Below are 14,170 nucleotides of genomic sequence, written 5' to 3' on the forward strand. Positions count from 1 at the left end.
ACTGTTTATATTTAGGACAGTGGTATTATACTCTGAAACTAAATTGCAAAAATTCTCATTTCTACGCAGTGCTGCTTTAAGATGCATGAGTTTCGTTTGGTCATCACACATCACGTGCACATCATGCTAGAACGAGTCTAAGTACTGCACTGCTGCTTTGTTATCTTAGCCAGGAACCTATACTGAAATACACATGAGAGAATGGGCTGTACATATCACTCCCACCTGATGTGTTAACTGCATGTGAAGTGCGACCCATACATGACACACATACCTTTACACTGGTCCTGAGAGTATGCCATACAGAGAGCGAACAGACGTATGGGAGTTGAAGTATGGAGATGTGAAATGTGAGGGGGTAGAAAAAGCACGAGTGGGAGTGACAGGAGTAGAAATGACATGATGTGGAGGTTAAACACACCGGGTAATGGAGAGATGTGGAGGGAGACGATGGGAGGGCATATGAATATTTGATCTCGCGGTGAGAAGGGGTTGGCGAGGTGGGGAGGGCCGTCCCAGAAGTCCTTGTGATGAGTGGTGCTGTAAAAATATTTACCTTAAACACAGCACTGTGGGACATGAGCGGGAAGGGAGGGAGAGCGAAAGGAGGAAGAGGAGGAGGAGAGCTGTAATGTCCTTCCTTCATTCCTTCCATCCTTTCTCTGCCTCACTCGTTGCTTCCTCCTTCCCTGCTTCCTGTCAGATAAAGTGGGTCAGCATTACACATCAGTACAACACGCTGGAGGGGAGGAAGGAGAGGATTTAAGCCGTGAGAGAGATAGATGGGGAAGGATGGGAAAGACGGAGCGCAAACAGAAAAAGCTGCTGCAAAGAGAGAAGGGTGAGGAATATTGGATGTTTACACCTAGACGATGATTAGTAAGAGGTGGAGGCGAGCATTTGTAGGAGCTTGAGAAAGAGCAGGGACGGAGGAGAGGAGGGATATGGAGTGAAGAGGAGCATGGAAGAAAGGGCAATGATTAATTCATCTTTATGTTTCGGCTCTGGCGGGTGCAGGCCCTAAGAGGCTCCACATGATGGAGAGTCAGCCATTACCATGTTTAAAGAGTTGCCTCCCAACACTCCTCTCATCATCCTCCCTCTCACTCGCTCCTCATTTAGATCCTTGGGTTTTTTTCTTAGCAGTTTCGCTTTCAAAGTGTGGGAGACAATGAAGCGATCAAGGAGGAGAGCCGGGGGAGAGGAAGAGAACGAGAGCAGGATTAGCTCGGCCATGTGTCAGCCTGCGCCTGTGGGTGTATTTACCCGTATCCAGTATCTCTGAACACATGTTTACCCACCTCGCAGACATCCGGAGGCAACCTCGTCGTATTTCCCTCAGACGGCTCAGCATGCCTAACAGGCCAGAGTGACATCAGAGCGGGCCAAAATAGTCACCGACTGTTTTTTTATTCTGGACAGAGCAGTCGCTGATACAAACACAGGTGATAGAAAAACATGGTTTGTTATCCAGGTGGATTTAGTGATGTTATTATTCAAGGTGTAGTGGTTAGCATGAGAGAGATAAAATTATTGGTTTTAAAGGGTCAGTTCGCCATTATTTTTATTCTAAATAGTCCACACTCTTCAGTTTGAGCAGTTTTCATTGGCACTTTTTTTTTTCTTTTTTCAAAAAGCGATCGCTTCTGAATTTTTCAAATGTAATTTTTCACTGTGCTGAGCACACGACAGAGGCAGTGATCTCCGCAGTCTGATGCCAATTTCCCCCCTCCCTCCACCCCCACACCTTTGAATGATTTTTCAGATCATTTCAGATGATTCATGATTTATTCAATTATATGTTCTGCCCCTATATGACTTAACACGAAGGTCTGAATTCTGTTTCCGCCTCACGGGAAATAAAACAGGCAGTAAAATACTATTCATAGCCTTCATATGGCTGCGTATGGAAACTCATTGTGACTACCTAAATGTATCAATAGCTCTGCGTAAGTGTTTACGCATGATGACAATTTTAAACCAGTGACTAATGGGAATGGCGGACTCCGCCAGTCACAATAAAAGCTTCTCAATAAGGCAGGTAATGACAGAATGTGAATATGATCCGTACCTATTGCAGAAAATATATTAACTCTTAAAAGTATCCTCAATGGGGTTTGATTTCATGAAAATTTCATGGATTATGCAACTTTAAAAGCTGGTTTAAAAATAGTTGAAACGTGTTTGTACTACCCAGAGTTTTGTATTAGACACCAATATTGATACCAGACATATCCATTTATATTTTGTTGGCACTGAAGTATGTTGAGACTACTGCAGCAGCTGCTTAAAACCTCAAATGACCAAATAAAATATGACGACATGACACCAGTGGAAGCAGACCTACTCAGAAAAATATCCATCTATTAAGTATGCAGAGATAATTCCATTTTACTCTTTATTGATTTTCTTTAAACCTCGACGGGAGATGATGACAAGTTAGGGCAAGATTTTGAGAAACAGTCTTCAAACCTGAGACATTTGTACATTCAGTCTAGTTCCCCTCCCTCTCTGTTTACCACTACATCACCTCTTCCACTTTCTGTTTAAGCATCTGCCAAGACAAATCCAGCACATCTAAGGCAGCTGAAACTGTGCAAACACTTGGTGAAGTACCCTTAGCCTGATGCCATCCAAACCCTCCTAGGTGGGTTGTCAGCTTAGATGAAAACATCAGGACTTTTCACTGGCGTTTTTTCACACACGCACAAAAAAAAAAGAAAACTACAAAGCAAAAAGGCCTTTTTATGTCTGGCGCTGGGATACTGTCATGAGCGTGTTGCTGAGCTCCTCCTCAGCATCAAACGTTTGGCAGAGGGTTTGCCAACCAGCTGGTGCAGATGGCCAGACTCAAATGGGACATTCTAATGAGAAGCAGGTATGGCATTAGTAGTCTGGGCAGGGTGGCAGCGCCCAGGAGACCAAGGCAACAAACACATACATCCAACTCTAAGCAGCAATATGCAAAGAGGCAGTGCATGCATGCATGCTTTAAGAATTCAGGAGGGGGGAACAGGAAACCAAGAAGGACTCGTGACATCTTACTTCATCCTACAGACATTCACACATCCACATGCACGTATAGATACTTAATCATCCCATAGCTCGGTTAGGCAGTATACCATGTCAGAGTTAAAGCGGCATAAGACATGCTCATATCTCTGTTGCAATGCTGGGAGGCTGAGGATTCTCTCACTCTGGGGTGGAAGCTGGGGGTTAATCGGTTCATCAGCTTCAGCTTCAACAGCAGGCTACCACTGCCACCTGCTGGGCTTTCTGGGTAAAGTTTTACAGTGCTATACAAAGATACTGTGTGGTGGTGTGATGTAATATTTAAACCAGGGAGTCAGAATTGCATTTCAATAATGCATTTCCATAGAGGGAGTGAGGGCTCACTGAATGGTTTACTGGGAATAAAAATGATCAAATCGCATGTCACAATCTCAAAACAAACCGAACGATGAGGAGCAACTGACACTGTCCTGGAGGCAACACTTTACTCTTAAAATGTCATCCGTTATTATCTATGATGAACATTTTTTTTATCTCTATGATTTTCTAATATTCACACTGGATGCTAGAAAGTTTAACAAACAATTAGCCACCCCAATATCACAAAGACACTATGAATTATGATAGAATGGGATTCATAAAGGTCCAACTTTCCAGAAGAGAAATGGAGCTCTGCCCAGAGGCGTAAGCATTGGCCAACTGTGTTGAGAACATTGATTCGGTGCAGATTTTCCATCAGGAGAAGCTATAAAAATAGCTCCTCTGGTCAAAGATTCCACTGTTGTGTCCCCTAATATATTCCATACACTGAATCAGAGGATGTAAAAGAATCTTAATATGAAACATGAGGCATCCTCTGTGTATTGAGTCTATTATGACTTCATGTTAGTAAATTATTGTTATTAAAGGCCAGTTTGCTTATCATGGGGAGTTCTTCTGAGCCTTCTGTGGCTCTGAGGAGTCTGCTAGACTGGCAGGCTTGTCTTTTGGGCAGGAAAGGGTTGCATTATAGGACTTGTAGGATCCGGTGTTTTTGGCATAGATAGTCAAGATATTTCAGTCTCTGCTTCCTCAATTTTGAGCTGATAACTTTATAAAAGTGTAATAAATCACTGTGTAACCCCTTCAACAATAGTGCCATATATATAGATGACCTGTCAATCACTCAGGAAGATACTCAGGCATGAGTTTCAGTTTTCACCACTATTGTCTCATGATGTCCATGTAGCTGGTCTGCGGTAATTTGTGTGCAGTGTTGATCTGAATCCTAGAAGAGCTACAGTGTGTGTGTTGGTTATTGTAATTCAAGTGAACCAGACTGTTGTTTACAACTAGTGGCCAGCAGAGGTCTGTGTTCAGCAGTGTATGCTGTTGAGCGCAGAAAAGTCACCAGAGCAGGAAACAGGCGCCTGAGAATAATGCTGCCTTCAAGGTCTTTATGTGTTTTCTATTGCACAGTTTTAAAGGGAATACAGTATGTTTCACATTCTGGCACTAAATGAACATTTAATTCATATTTGATGCCATGTGAATATATATATAGATTTGTTGTTGTTGTTATTTTACATTTCCACCGTGCACGAATGAAACATTGGAATTTCATTTTTTTTTTAAATGAACAAATTTGGGTGGAAAAAGTAGAACGAATGGAACTCTTTATTCCTCCTTGTCTTGCATGTTGCTCCTGATGTATAGGCTATGAAGCTATGTGTATGATGAACATGCAGCACATCGTGAAAACAAAAATACAACTGTACATGTTAAATAAATTTGATTAAAGATTTGATTTTGATTTTTGAATTTTTAAAAAGAGAAAAAAATGGAAGCTTGTAAATAATCTCCTCATAAAAACTCATTGAGACAATAATGAAAGCTCATAGGAAACATTTGTCCTGGTTCGATTTCCTTTAGTTATGTGTGTACAGTGAACACAGCTGTACTTGAAGGCAGCACAATATGGAAACTCCTTTTGAAATGAGAGAAAAGACAGACTTTGATCTAAACTGAAAAAACCTCAGTGAGGGAAGAGTTTGAATATTCTGTTGTTGTTGCCGTGTGTGTTTCCATTCAACACGTGTTCATAATTTCTGTAACACATCCTTGTTTGGTATGTCTGAGCTGAACCTTCCTGTATTTTCTTTCTGTTTCTGTCTCAAACTTAATGAAGCCATGGGATTAAAATTTGTTTGTAGACTTTTAGATTTATGTATTGTGGACAGTTTTGGAGGCTGAGCCTCTGTTCAGTGTGACTGGGCCTCTTCCATGTGAAAGTTTCGCTTTCTATCTGTTCATAATTATCGCCCTTTGTTCTGCCTTCATGAGGATTAGATTTATTGGATATATGACACCACAAAAACCAAGTCCCAACACAGCCATTCGATAGATGTCAATACAGCAATATTTCAAAGCAGATTATCTTCTGGGAGATTATAATTAGCAGTCAGTCACAGTGTATGAAAGTCTGGACTGGCCCATAGATTTTTTTCTGAGGCCTGGTCAGTGGATAAAATCATGGAAATGTTTATGAACATGATCACAAGCAGCCACAGATGTTTATGGAGAGATTATTCCTTGCATACAAACTGTGGTCGGCATGTATGGATATTTTGGAATCTGAAAGACCTCACAGAAAAAGACTTTTACTGACACCTTCCAAATAATAACAAATATATATGCAGTAGATATCCAGTATATATTATTGCAATGCATATTTGTTTGAGCTGATTTGGGGAAAATGGATTTTATTTTATTTTAACAGCCATTCAAAGAATTTATGTCTTTATGTATTCAAGGTTTAAACTTTTTTTGTAAAGATTAAAAATAAGTGTGTAAAAATGAGGAAGTAAACAAGCATTACAATGTGTATATTTTATAGGAATCGCTCAGCAGAACCGTCACATAAAGCTCGATAATTATCCGAGTCCATAAAACACAGCTCTTTTTCCTCGGCTCATCTCTTTTGTGGCCTGTAAACTCGGATCATATGGGTTCACTATGGGTTGAAATCAGTCACAGTCTGTCTAACTTAAGTCAAGCAGACAGGGATGATGGGCTTTAGGAAACCATTCATTGGAGCAAACACACACTTTTCAAGCCCCATTGAAACACTGACCTGCTCAGATGATCTGAGGGCAGAGTATCTGTTGCAGTTACCTCACCGTCGCCTCCTTTTGTCTTTGTCCCTATTTTTTCTTTCATGTGAACCAACTTATGGCTGCTCGGGAAAATTAAAGCTTTTGTTATTTCAGTTTTTTTTTTCAAAGACACAAAAAATGTAAACTTAATGCAAAATAAAAATCTAGAAGTTGAACAAAACTTAAGACACCATGATCCTGACCACAATAAATCAAATTTTGTTTGTGTTTAGCTCATCGGCTAAAATGCTTTGACTTCTGTTAGCACAGTGAAAGCTATAAACTCCACAGATGATGAATAACATCACAGGCGCTGGCTGCTGCTGTTGTTATGATGTTGTTATATGTTACGGTTAGCTGTAGCTAGTTAGCTAGTCACACAGCTCTCTTGATTGTTCATGTTTCATTAATGATATAACACACACACTGGACCAAATGTTTCCATATGTGTTAACACCCATCTTGTTGTAATAAGCATTTATTTACTTTATTTATTTGTGTGTAACAAAACAAACAAACAAACAAAAACGATTAATTATTAAATTGCCAAGACCGAAATAAAAATATAGCCAGTGAAAAATAAATGCAAAACTAAAACTAACCCTAAAATAAAATAAATTTAACGAAGTAAAAATTTGATCCACTTATTTAATAAAAAACTGTTTCAGTTTTACCAAATGATTTAACATTAAAGTATAAAGTATAAATCTTTATATTACTCTCCGTTTTAATTATTAAACTAATAAACTAATCATATTTTTGACGTATCTGATAATATTTGCCTGTTTTTTTTTGGCAGTTTTGGACCTCTATATGCCATGATTTTTCTATTTTACCATGAAAACATTTATGCGTATATGCATGTATTTGCTTTCAACTGCATTTCCAGGTTTGTATCTCCAGCATATAAGAGCCTGTTTGTTCCCATGCCTGTGTGTGTGTGTGTGTGTGTGTGTGTGTGTGTGTGTGTGTGTGTGTGTGTGTGTGTGTGTGTGTGTGTGTGTTCCTTCATCCCTGCCAGTGTTGAGCCAAGGGCCCATCTGGCTCCTATGAGGGCCGCTGCTTCACGGTGCCTCAGTCTGATTCATGGGCACTGGACAGCCTCAGCTGCTATCCCACTTCCACCGTTTTACATCACATACCTCTCCAAAAAACACTCTGCATACCTCCCAGCTCCCAGCGCTCTCCCACCGACAGACAAGCTGTGCAGAGACGCTATATTTCTCTGAGTAGGTACAATCCTTCAAAAAAAATGTTGGCCATCATTTACATCTGCCTCTGTCCATCTGCATTATGAAATCCCTGCTTGTTCTTGATCTGGAAGTTACCCTGCAAAGCCATCTTTGTCTTTTTCTCTCCCTTCACGTTCTCTCAGGGATTGCCAATTTTACCTCAAGTTCCACAAACCCTCTGTGCCACGCCCTCATGGAAGGATGTGTGTGCAAACTACAACCAACTTTCCCCTGTGTGTTGTTTTTTCCTTTCTCTTCCCCTTAATTCACTCTGCATCGTGATCACTCACTTTCTTTCCCTTGTCTTTTCAGCTTTCACACTCGCCAGCATGACGTAACCACAAATACATGGTTGCCAGTTTGTCCTCAGACTACTGGCCAAACCTCACTGCATTGGCTGTGTAACTTGTAGGCGATTCTGTTGCACAATCTGCAGCCGCGAGACATTCATAAAGTCTCAGATATGCACTCATGGGCTCTCCCCTGTCAATCATACAGCAACAACGCAGACTCCATGAAAAGACAAAGGCACATACATGATGCATTAATTAGGAATGGAGAGTGACAACTGGACTGGATTCATGTTTTCTGCTGATGTGAGAGCATGGCAACCTGTGGCCTGTAACACGCTGTACAGAGAGGTACTATGTCTCAACAGCTTCATTTATACAGGATACAATTTTGTATGTGTTTTGCTGTGTTTTTTAGGATTACATTTCCCAAATTACGTCAGTCAAACTGTGCTTTTATTTAAATTTTCTCCTGATGCAGTGACCACACTGTAAAAATGCCAATTTATATTCTTTGACATGAACATAGATTAAAAAAGAAGGATGAGAAGATATAGAGTTTTCAGAATACTAAAGATATATATGGTTTGGCTAAGAATGAATTCTATATGTACCCACAAGTAAGAGACCTAAATATGTCTGTTTTTTAATCGCACCCTAGTATTTAAACCTCTACCATGCTGGAGGTACTGCAGAGTACTACATGAAGTATCTCACATATATTTTGAAAATATCACAAAATATGAATGTTTCAGAAAATGGTATACAAAATGCATACTAACTCTAACCCTAATAAAACCTAACGTAGTTTTGTCGCCTGAATCTAGCCAAACCTGTGATTGTTATATTAACCATTCCATCAACGAAGGCACGGTGGCCTTAGTTGCCTCAGCAGATACCCAAAGCACTTTTTGAAGTTTTCTCATCCCAAAGCATTCAGTTGATTGCACTACTTATGCGTAAACTTGAAATTTAGTGTTAACTCAACTTTTTTCAAAACAATTTGTTCACTCAGTTTGGAAACAAATTTTAGAACAACGAATGTGAAGTTGGGCTTTTTAGGGTGCGGTATGCCTGTTGCTGCTGCTCTCCAGTGGTCACATGTCTTTTTAAGAGTCACTGGCAATCAACCTATTCCATCATTAAGGTATGAGGATGTGAATCAGCATTGAAAGCAGAAATTTTGACAAAACAAATGATCCATACTAGTCCTAGAGTGAGTCTTGGTAACACTGTTGTTTACGATCAGTTGCAAAGCCATAAAGTTCTTCCAACTTGCACTCTTTTGTTGTGGAGTTCAAGAAAATCAACTTTCAAAGCTGACTCCATGTTATCTTTATAATAGATCCCTCTACACTGTAAAATTGCATTAGTTATAGCCTATCAAATAAACTGTTCCCTTATTATTATCTCAGTGTGAGTTCACTTTGTAACTTAAAGTGATGAGTAGACTTACTGTCCAACTGATGATTCACTTGTTAGATTATTATCATATACTGTGCTTCCCAGTATGCATTGTATTTGGGTTAAAGTGATCCAGACAACCTTGTTTTTCTCATTTAAAGACTGTTACACGATGGAGGTTTGTTATTGTCTTTTTATACATGTGTCTCAGATGATTCTCTCAATAAAATCACAATGTGAGTCCTAAAGAAGACTGGTATCCGTGCACTTCAAGCCCTCTCCACACCCTTTAGGCAATAAAGCCATATTGTCATAGTTATATGGACAGATACTAGTCTGAAAGTGGCTGCCAGCAAAAACCAGTGACAATTTGATATGGTAACCCATAAGGGATCAGATTTGCCCTGCATTTCTAGTACCAAATATAAACCCAAGTTAAACTGGAAATCATCAAAACATCATTAAACAAACTGAACATTCAAAGTGGTGAGCGGTAATTTGGACAAACTTTTAAAAAAAAAAAACTTAGACAAAACTGTCAAGTGATTAGACTTTTGGATGAAAATGAAATAAAAAAAACAGCTTCTATTGATAACCGGAATGTTTTTGCTGCTGATTTGCCTGCAAACAACAAAGCCCAGAAGAAGTGCATGCATGGTGTGCATAAGGGATTTTGTGTAATTCTTAGTTGGCATTTTTTTTCTCTGCATTTGGTTAATTATTTGCATTAATTTATAATGAAATTTTTGACTCTTGTGGAAGGTAAGTGCAACATTCCGGACCGTTTAACAGCTTTCAGTACTTATAAAATCTGGTCTTTTAAAGGAATAGTTTAAAATTTCTGGAATTTGCGTTCTTTCTTTGGTCAGAGGCAAGCTAGCTGTTGCCCCTCGGTTTCCAATCTTCATGCCAAGCTAAGCTAACCAGCTATTGACTATAATTACATATGCATTATCGACCTTTCCATCTAAACTCTTGGCAAGAAGACTGTTACAGTTCATGAAATCCCAACAAATCTCAAACATAAAACGCATCACTTCCTGTGACCTAGAAGCGTTTATATCCAGCAGAGTCTGACTAACAGCAAAAGACATTATTGAATGGCTATTATCAGTGGGGGATGGAGTAGAATAACAGATATTTTCCTTTTAGGATGAGTGAAAAGTCTATAAGTAGAAGCCATGGGTAAAGTCGTCTTATAGCAAATCCACATGAGCAGGCTTTTGCCGACAGATGTCTGGATGTTGGTCCAGATGACTGTCGAGAGAGATTAGAAAGAAAGAAATAAGCGCTGCCAGGAAGTCTGTTTTAACTTCTAGTGTTTTCAGTGCTTTCCTGTTTGTGCTTGCAATCAACGCTCAATAACATCACCTGGTCGCATCAAAATTATTTGTGGCATGTTATTGTATCATGATATTAATATTTTTCCTCTAAGTCAAATATAGTGCTGCACACGGGAGGTCCTGAATCACTGTTTAGCCTCTGATAATTTCAGTGCCCAAAGCACTGACACACTCACAAACAGGGCATGTGATTTTCTCTAGGCAAAGTAAGGCCCCAATGTAAAGTGCCAGTGTGCTAAAGCGCTTATATTGATGCAGTGCTTTGCACTGCTTTGCACATCAGTGCATTGCTCTTGTTTTTCTAGCCCTCATTTCCTAGGAACTACAGTCTGACTTCATTCCTTCAGCCCTTTCCCTTTGATCTGCGTCACTATCTATATGCCAATTGGCTTTTACAGAGAAACACATGCAAGCTTGAACTCACATTCTGTATATCGCTTCCACTGACACACATAAAAAACACTGTACATATTGTTGTCCTCTGCGCTCTCGCCCTTCCCTCGCGTCGTTCCTCTCTCATCATGTGATTCCATTAAAAAAAAAAAAAAAAAAAATGGACTAAGTCAGTCCTGCTTTTCTGTTGGTATTTTTTGCTCGACTCCACCGCTGTCAAAACAGACTCTTGGATTACCCTTAAAGTGATACTCCGCACAAGATCTGTCATTTGAGTATCAAACACTTACCCCATGTTGGCTTGAACATGGCTGTAAAAGGTCTGTAGTTTCCTCCTTCGCATAGAGCAGCAACTGTGGTCAGCCTGGACTCAGTTTGTGGCGGTGGATTCCAACAGTGGAGGTTTCATGATGGAAAAAAAGGTACCAAAACATCTTTAGAAAATTGTCAAGCTATACCTACATCATGGATCACTTCTGAACTGTCCATTCATATATTCAGTATGTTCCAAATACTGAGCCAGAAAATATGGCTGAATTTACAGTTGACAATAGAAGTTTGAGAAGGCCAGCAGCACAACAAGAAGGCAGCGTTTCTAAAGCTGCTATAGTCTATATTTTTAAATTAAATGTATAGTTCTAATAAAAATAAATAAATAAATAAGCCATAACATAATACACCTACCAACACATCTAAATCTCTCAAATGAACACATTAGGTCACTAGTTTGAACCATACAAACACAAACTGTAAAAAGGATAATTCCTGTGTTGTCGCGTGGCAGACTATATCTAGGCTAGGCTAGTTGTTTCTCTCTGTTTCCAGTCTTTATGATAAAACAAGCTAACAGGTCTTGGCTGGTCTTGAAAAAGTACAAGAATTAAAACAAAGTTTGGTGTCCTGTGTAAAAGTTTGTAATCCAACCACCATCTATTTTTCTATTCCTCTTACAAGTAAAGGTTTCCCAGTTTCCCAGCAATACAGTCAGCCTAAAGAAAGCCATGTGAGTTGACATGAAAACATATTAACCTCCGCATTTGGCATGTTCAAGCTTTGCACGTGACAAAAGAGATATATTGTATAGACGTGAACAAATGAGTCCAGTAATTTGGAAATGGATCAATTTACAGTCGTGTCTCATCTGACAGTCTCATAAATACACACACACACACACACACTCATCTCTCATCCTTCTCTGTCTGCCCCTGTCGCCCCCCTCCATCTCTCCCGCTCGGATGCCCTCCCTCTACTCTGTCGATGTGTTTTTCCGTCTGGAGGTCCAGAGGTTAAGTTGTCCCCAGCATGTGTTAGTGCTCAGGTCAGCAGCAGCCAGGACCTGTGATGACAGAGTGTGTGAACGCTGGGGAGTGTCAGGGGTTAAGTGTGTGTACAGGGGTTGTATGGCAGGCTGGGGGTATGTAGGAGACACCCCGAAAAACATTTCCTTCCACCTGGTTACCTCCTGTGCAGAACAAACAGGACAGATCGGATGTTCCGACGAGTGACGCGCTGATAGTTATGTACTGTTGGGGCTAATGTACATTAATAATAAGGCAAACACTGAAAAAAATTTAAAATCTATTAATGGACATTTTAAGACTGCAATGTATCTGTTACTAAAGTGTTGAACAATGAATTCAAATCTCTAAATGCTTTTTTGTTTGTCTGTGTAGTGTAGTATTGTGTGAATTCTGAGTGGTTTACTGGTGGTTCTGTCACTCTAAGAGAGGGGAAAATAATTTCTAAATAAACATTTGTGTAAGTATTTACATATTTGTCAGCCAACTATGGTTGGACTGGATACAAGTAGACCATGGCCCGTTAGTTAGGCTCAAGTCACATTTTTTTCTTTGCCTTAGCAAATTTAATAAAAGCTCATTTATATCATAGATAATGGCTCTTTTCAAACGTTCATTCATCCATTTTTACTGCTCGTTAAACACATGACAAACACATTCACATATGGACGGAGTTTCCATTTTACCTACTGTAGTCCCTGCATGTCTTTGGACCGTTAGAAAGAAACCAGCACATCTGGGGCACTCAGACACGGGGAGAAACATGCAAACATCAGCCAGCTGGTCATCAGATTCAAACTGAAAACCTCCTGTACTAAACCACCGATTCGACGTGCGAACAGGTTTCTCTCTTATTATGTAATTATTTTTAAATTATTTACTGCGCCCACTCAAAAAAAAAAGAGCGGCAGCACACATGGTAGAGGCGTAGACATCAAAATGGGTTCACACACACATATGCACATTTAACATCGTGAGAATGACAGAAGCAGCTGCCGGCGTGATCTGGAGGTCATGTTAGATCACAACACTGAGGAAAAAAACAAATTCTTTAACCCAGGGGGTTGTCTAAGATGTGAGTTACTGAATCACATGGTTATACAAGGCTATGAGTATGTCCCTCAATGTGTGTGTGTGTGTGTGTGTGAGAGAGAGAGAGAGAGAGAGAGCAACAAAGACACAGAGTGAGTTTTTATACATGAGTTTTTCTTCTTCTTCTGTTTTATTACATTTAATTCACTCAGAAGTCTGAGGGAGCGCGGCGGGAGCTTATTTGTCTCAGCAGGAGAGTCTTAAAAAGCATCGACTCACACTATGCAGACCATAAAATTAATTAACACATTGGTAAATAACTGCAATGTAGCTCAGAGCTGACAACTCCTCTGCAACACTGCCAACAGACAAATGAGGGATATTTTGTTTACTGCTATGAAACAAACAAATTAAAACAGGACAAGGATCTTTTAATACTTAGGCTAACAAGCACACCTGACCAATGCAAGTGGCTTATATTTATATTTTTGGAACCCTGAGGGGGTTTTCCACTTTAAAACAGGGGGAAAATAATTTTAGTAAAAAAAAAAAAAAAAATCTGCTTATTTCATTTGGATTTTTTTTTTTCAATTTAGCTGTACACGTGGAGCAATGTTCTGTTTGCAGTTCTGCTGCCGGGCAAAGGTCCAGCAATCTGAAAATCTGTCATTATCTGGCAGTATGAAATACCATTAAAATAGTTCCATTTAACTACACTCTGGGGTGTATTAAAGAAATAATAGCCTTTTCAGTGCAGGGGAGAGTTCATTAATAAAAGTAATGTCTTAGCTTTGGAATTTTGCAGGTGTGATTTGTCTTCATCTTTAATGGTATGGACTGATTAAGAAAGCAAACAGTGTGTGTGCATGCGCCCAAATGTACCCACTACATGTAGTGTACGCACATCTGTACGCCAAAGTGTGTATCCGCAGGTGATTAGAGCGCCACTGCTTGTACTTTTCCAGAACGTGCGTGCGTGTGTGTGTGTGTGTTTGTTGGCGCGTATGCGTCCCAGTGTCCTCTCATTGGTTG

Source organism: Larimichthys crocea, chromosome VII (genome assembly GCF_000972845.2).
Source record: "Larimichthys crocea isolate SSNF chromosome VII, L_crocea_2.0, whole genome shotgun sequence".
NCBI lineage: Eukaryota > Metazoa > Chordata > Actinopteri > Sciaenidae > Larimichthys > Larimichthys crocea.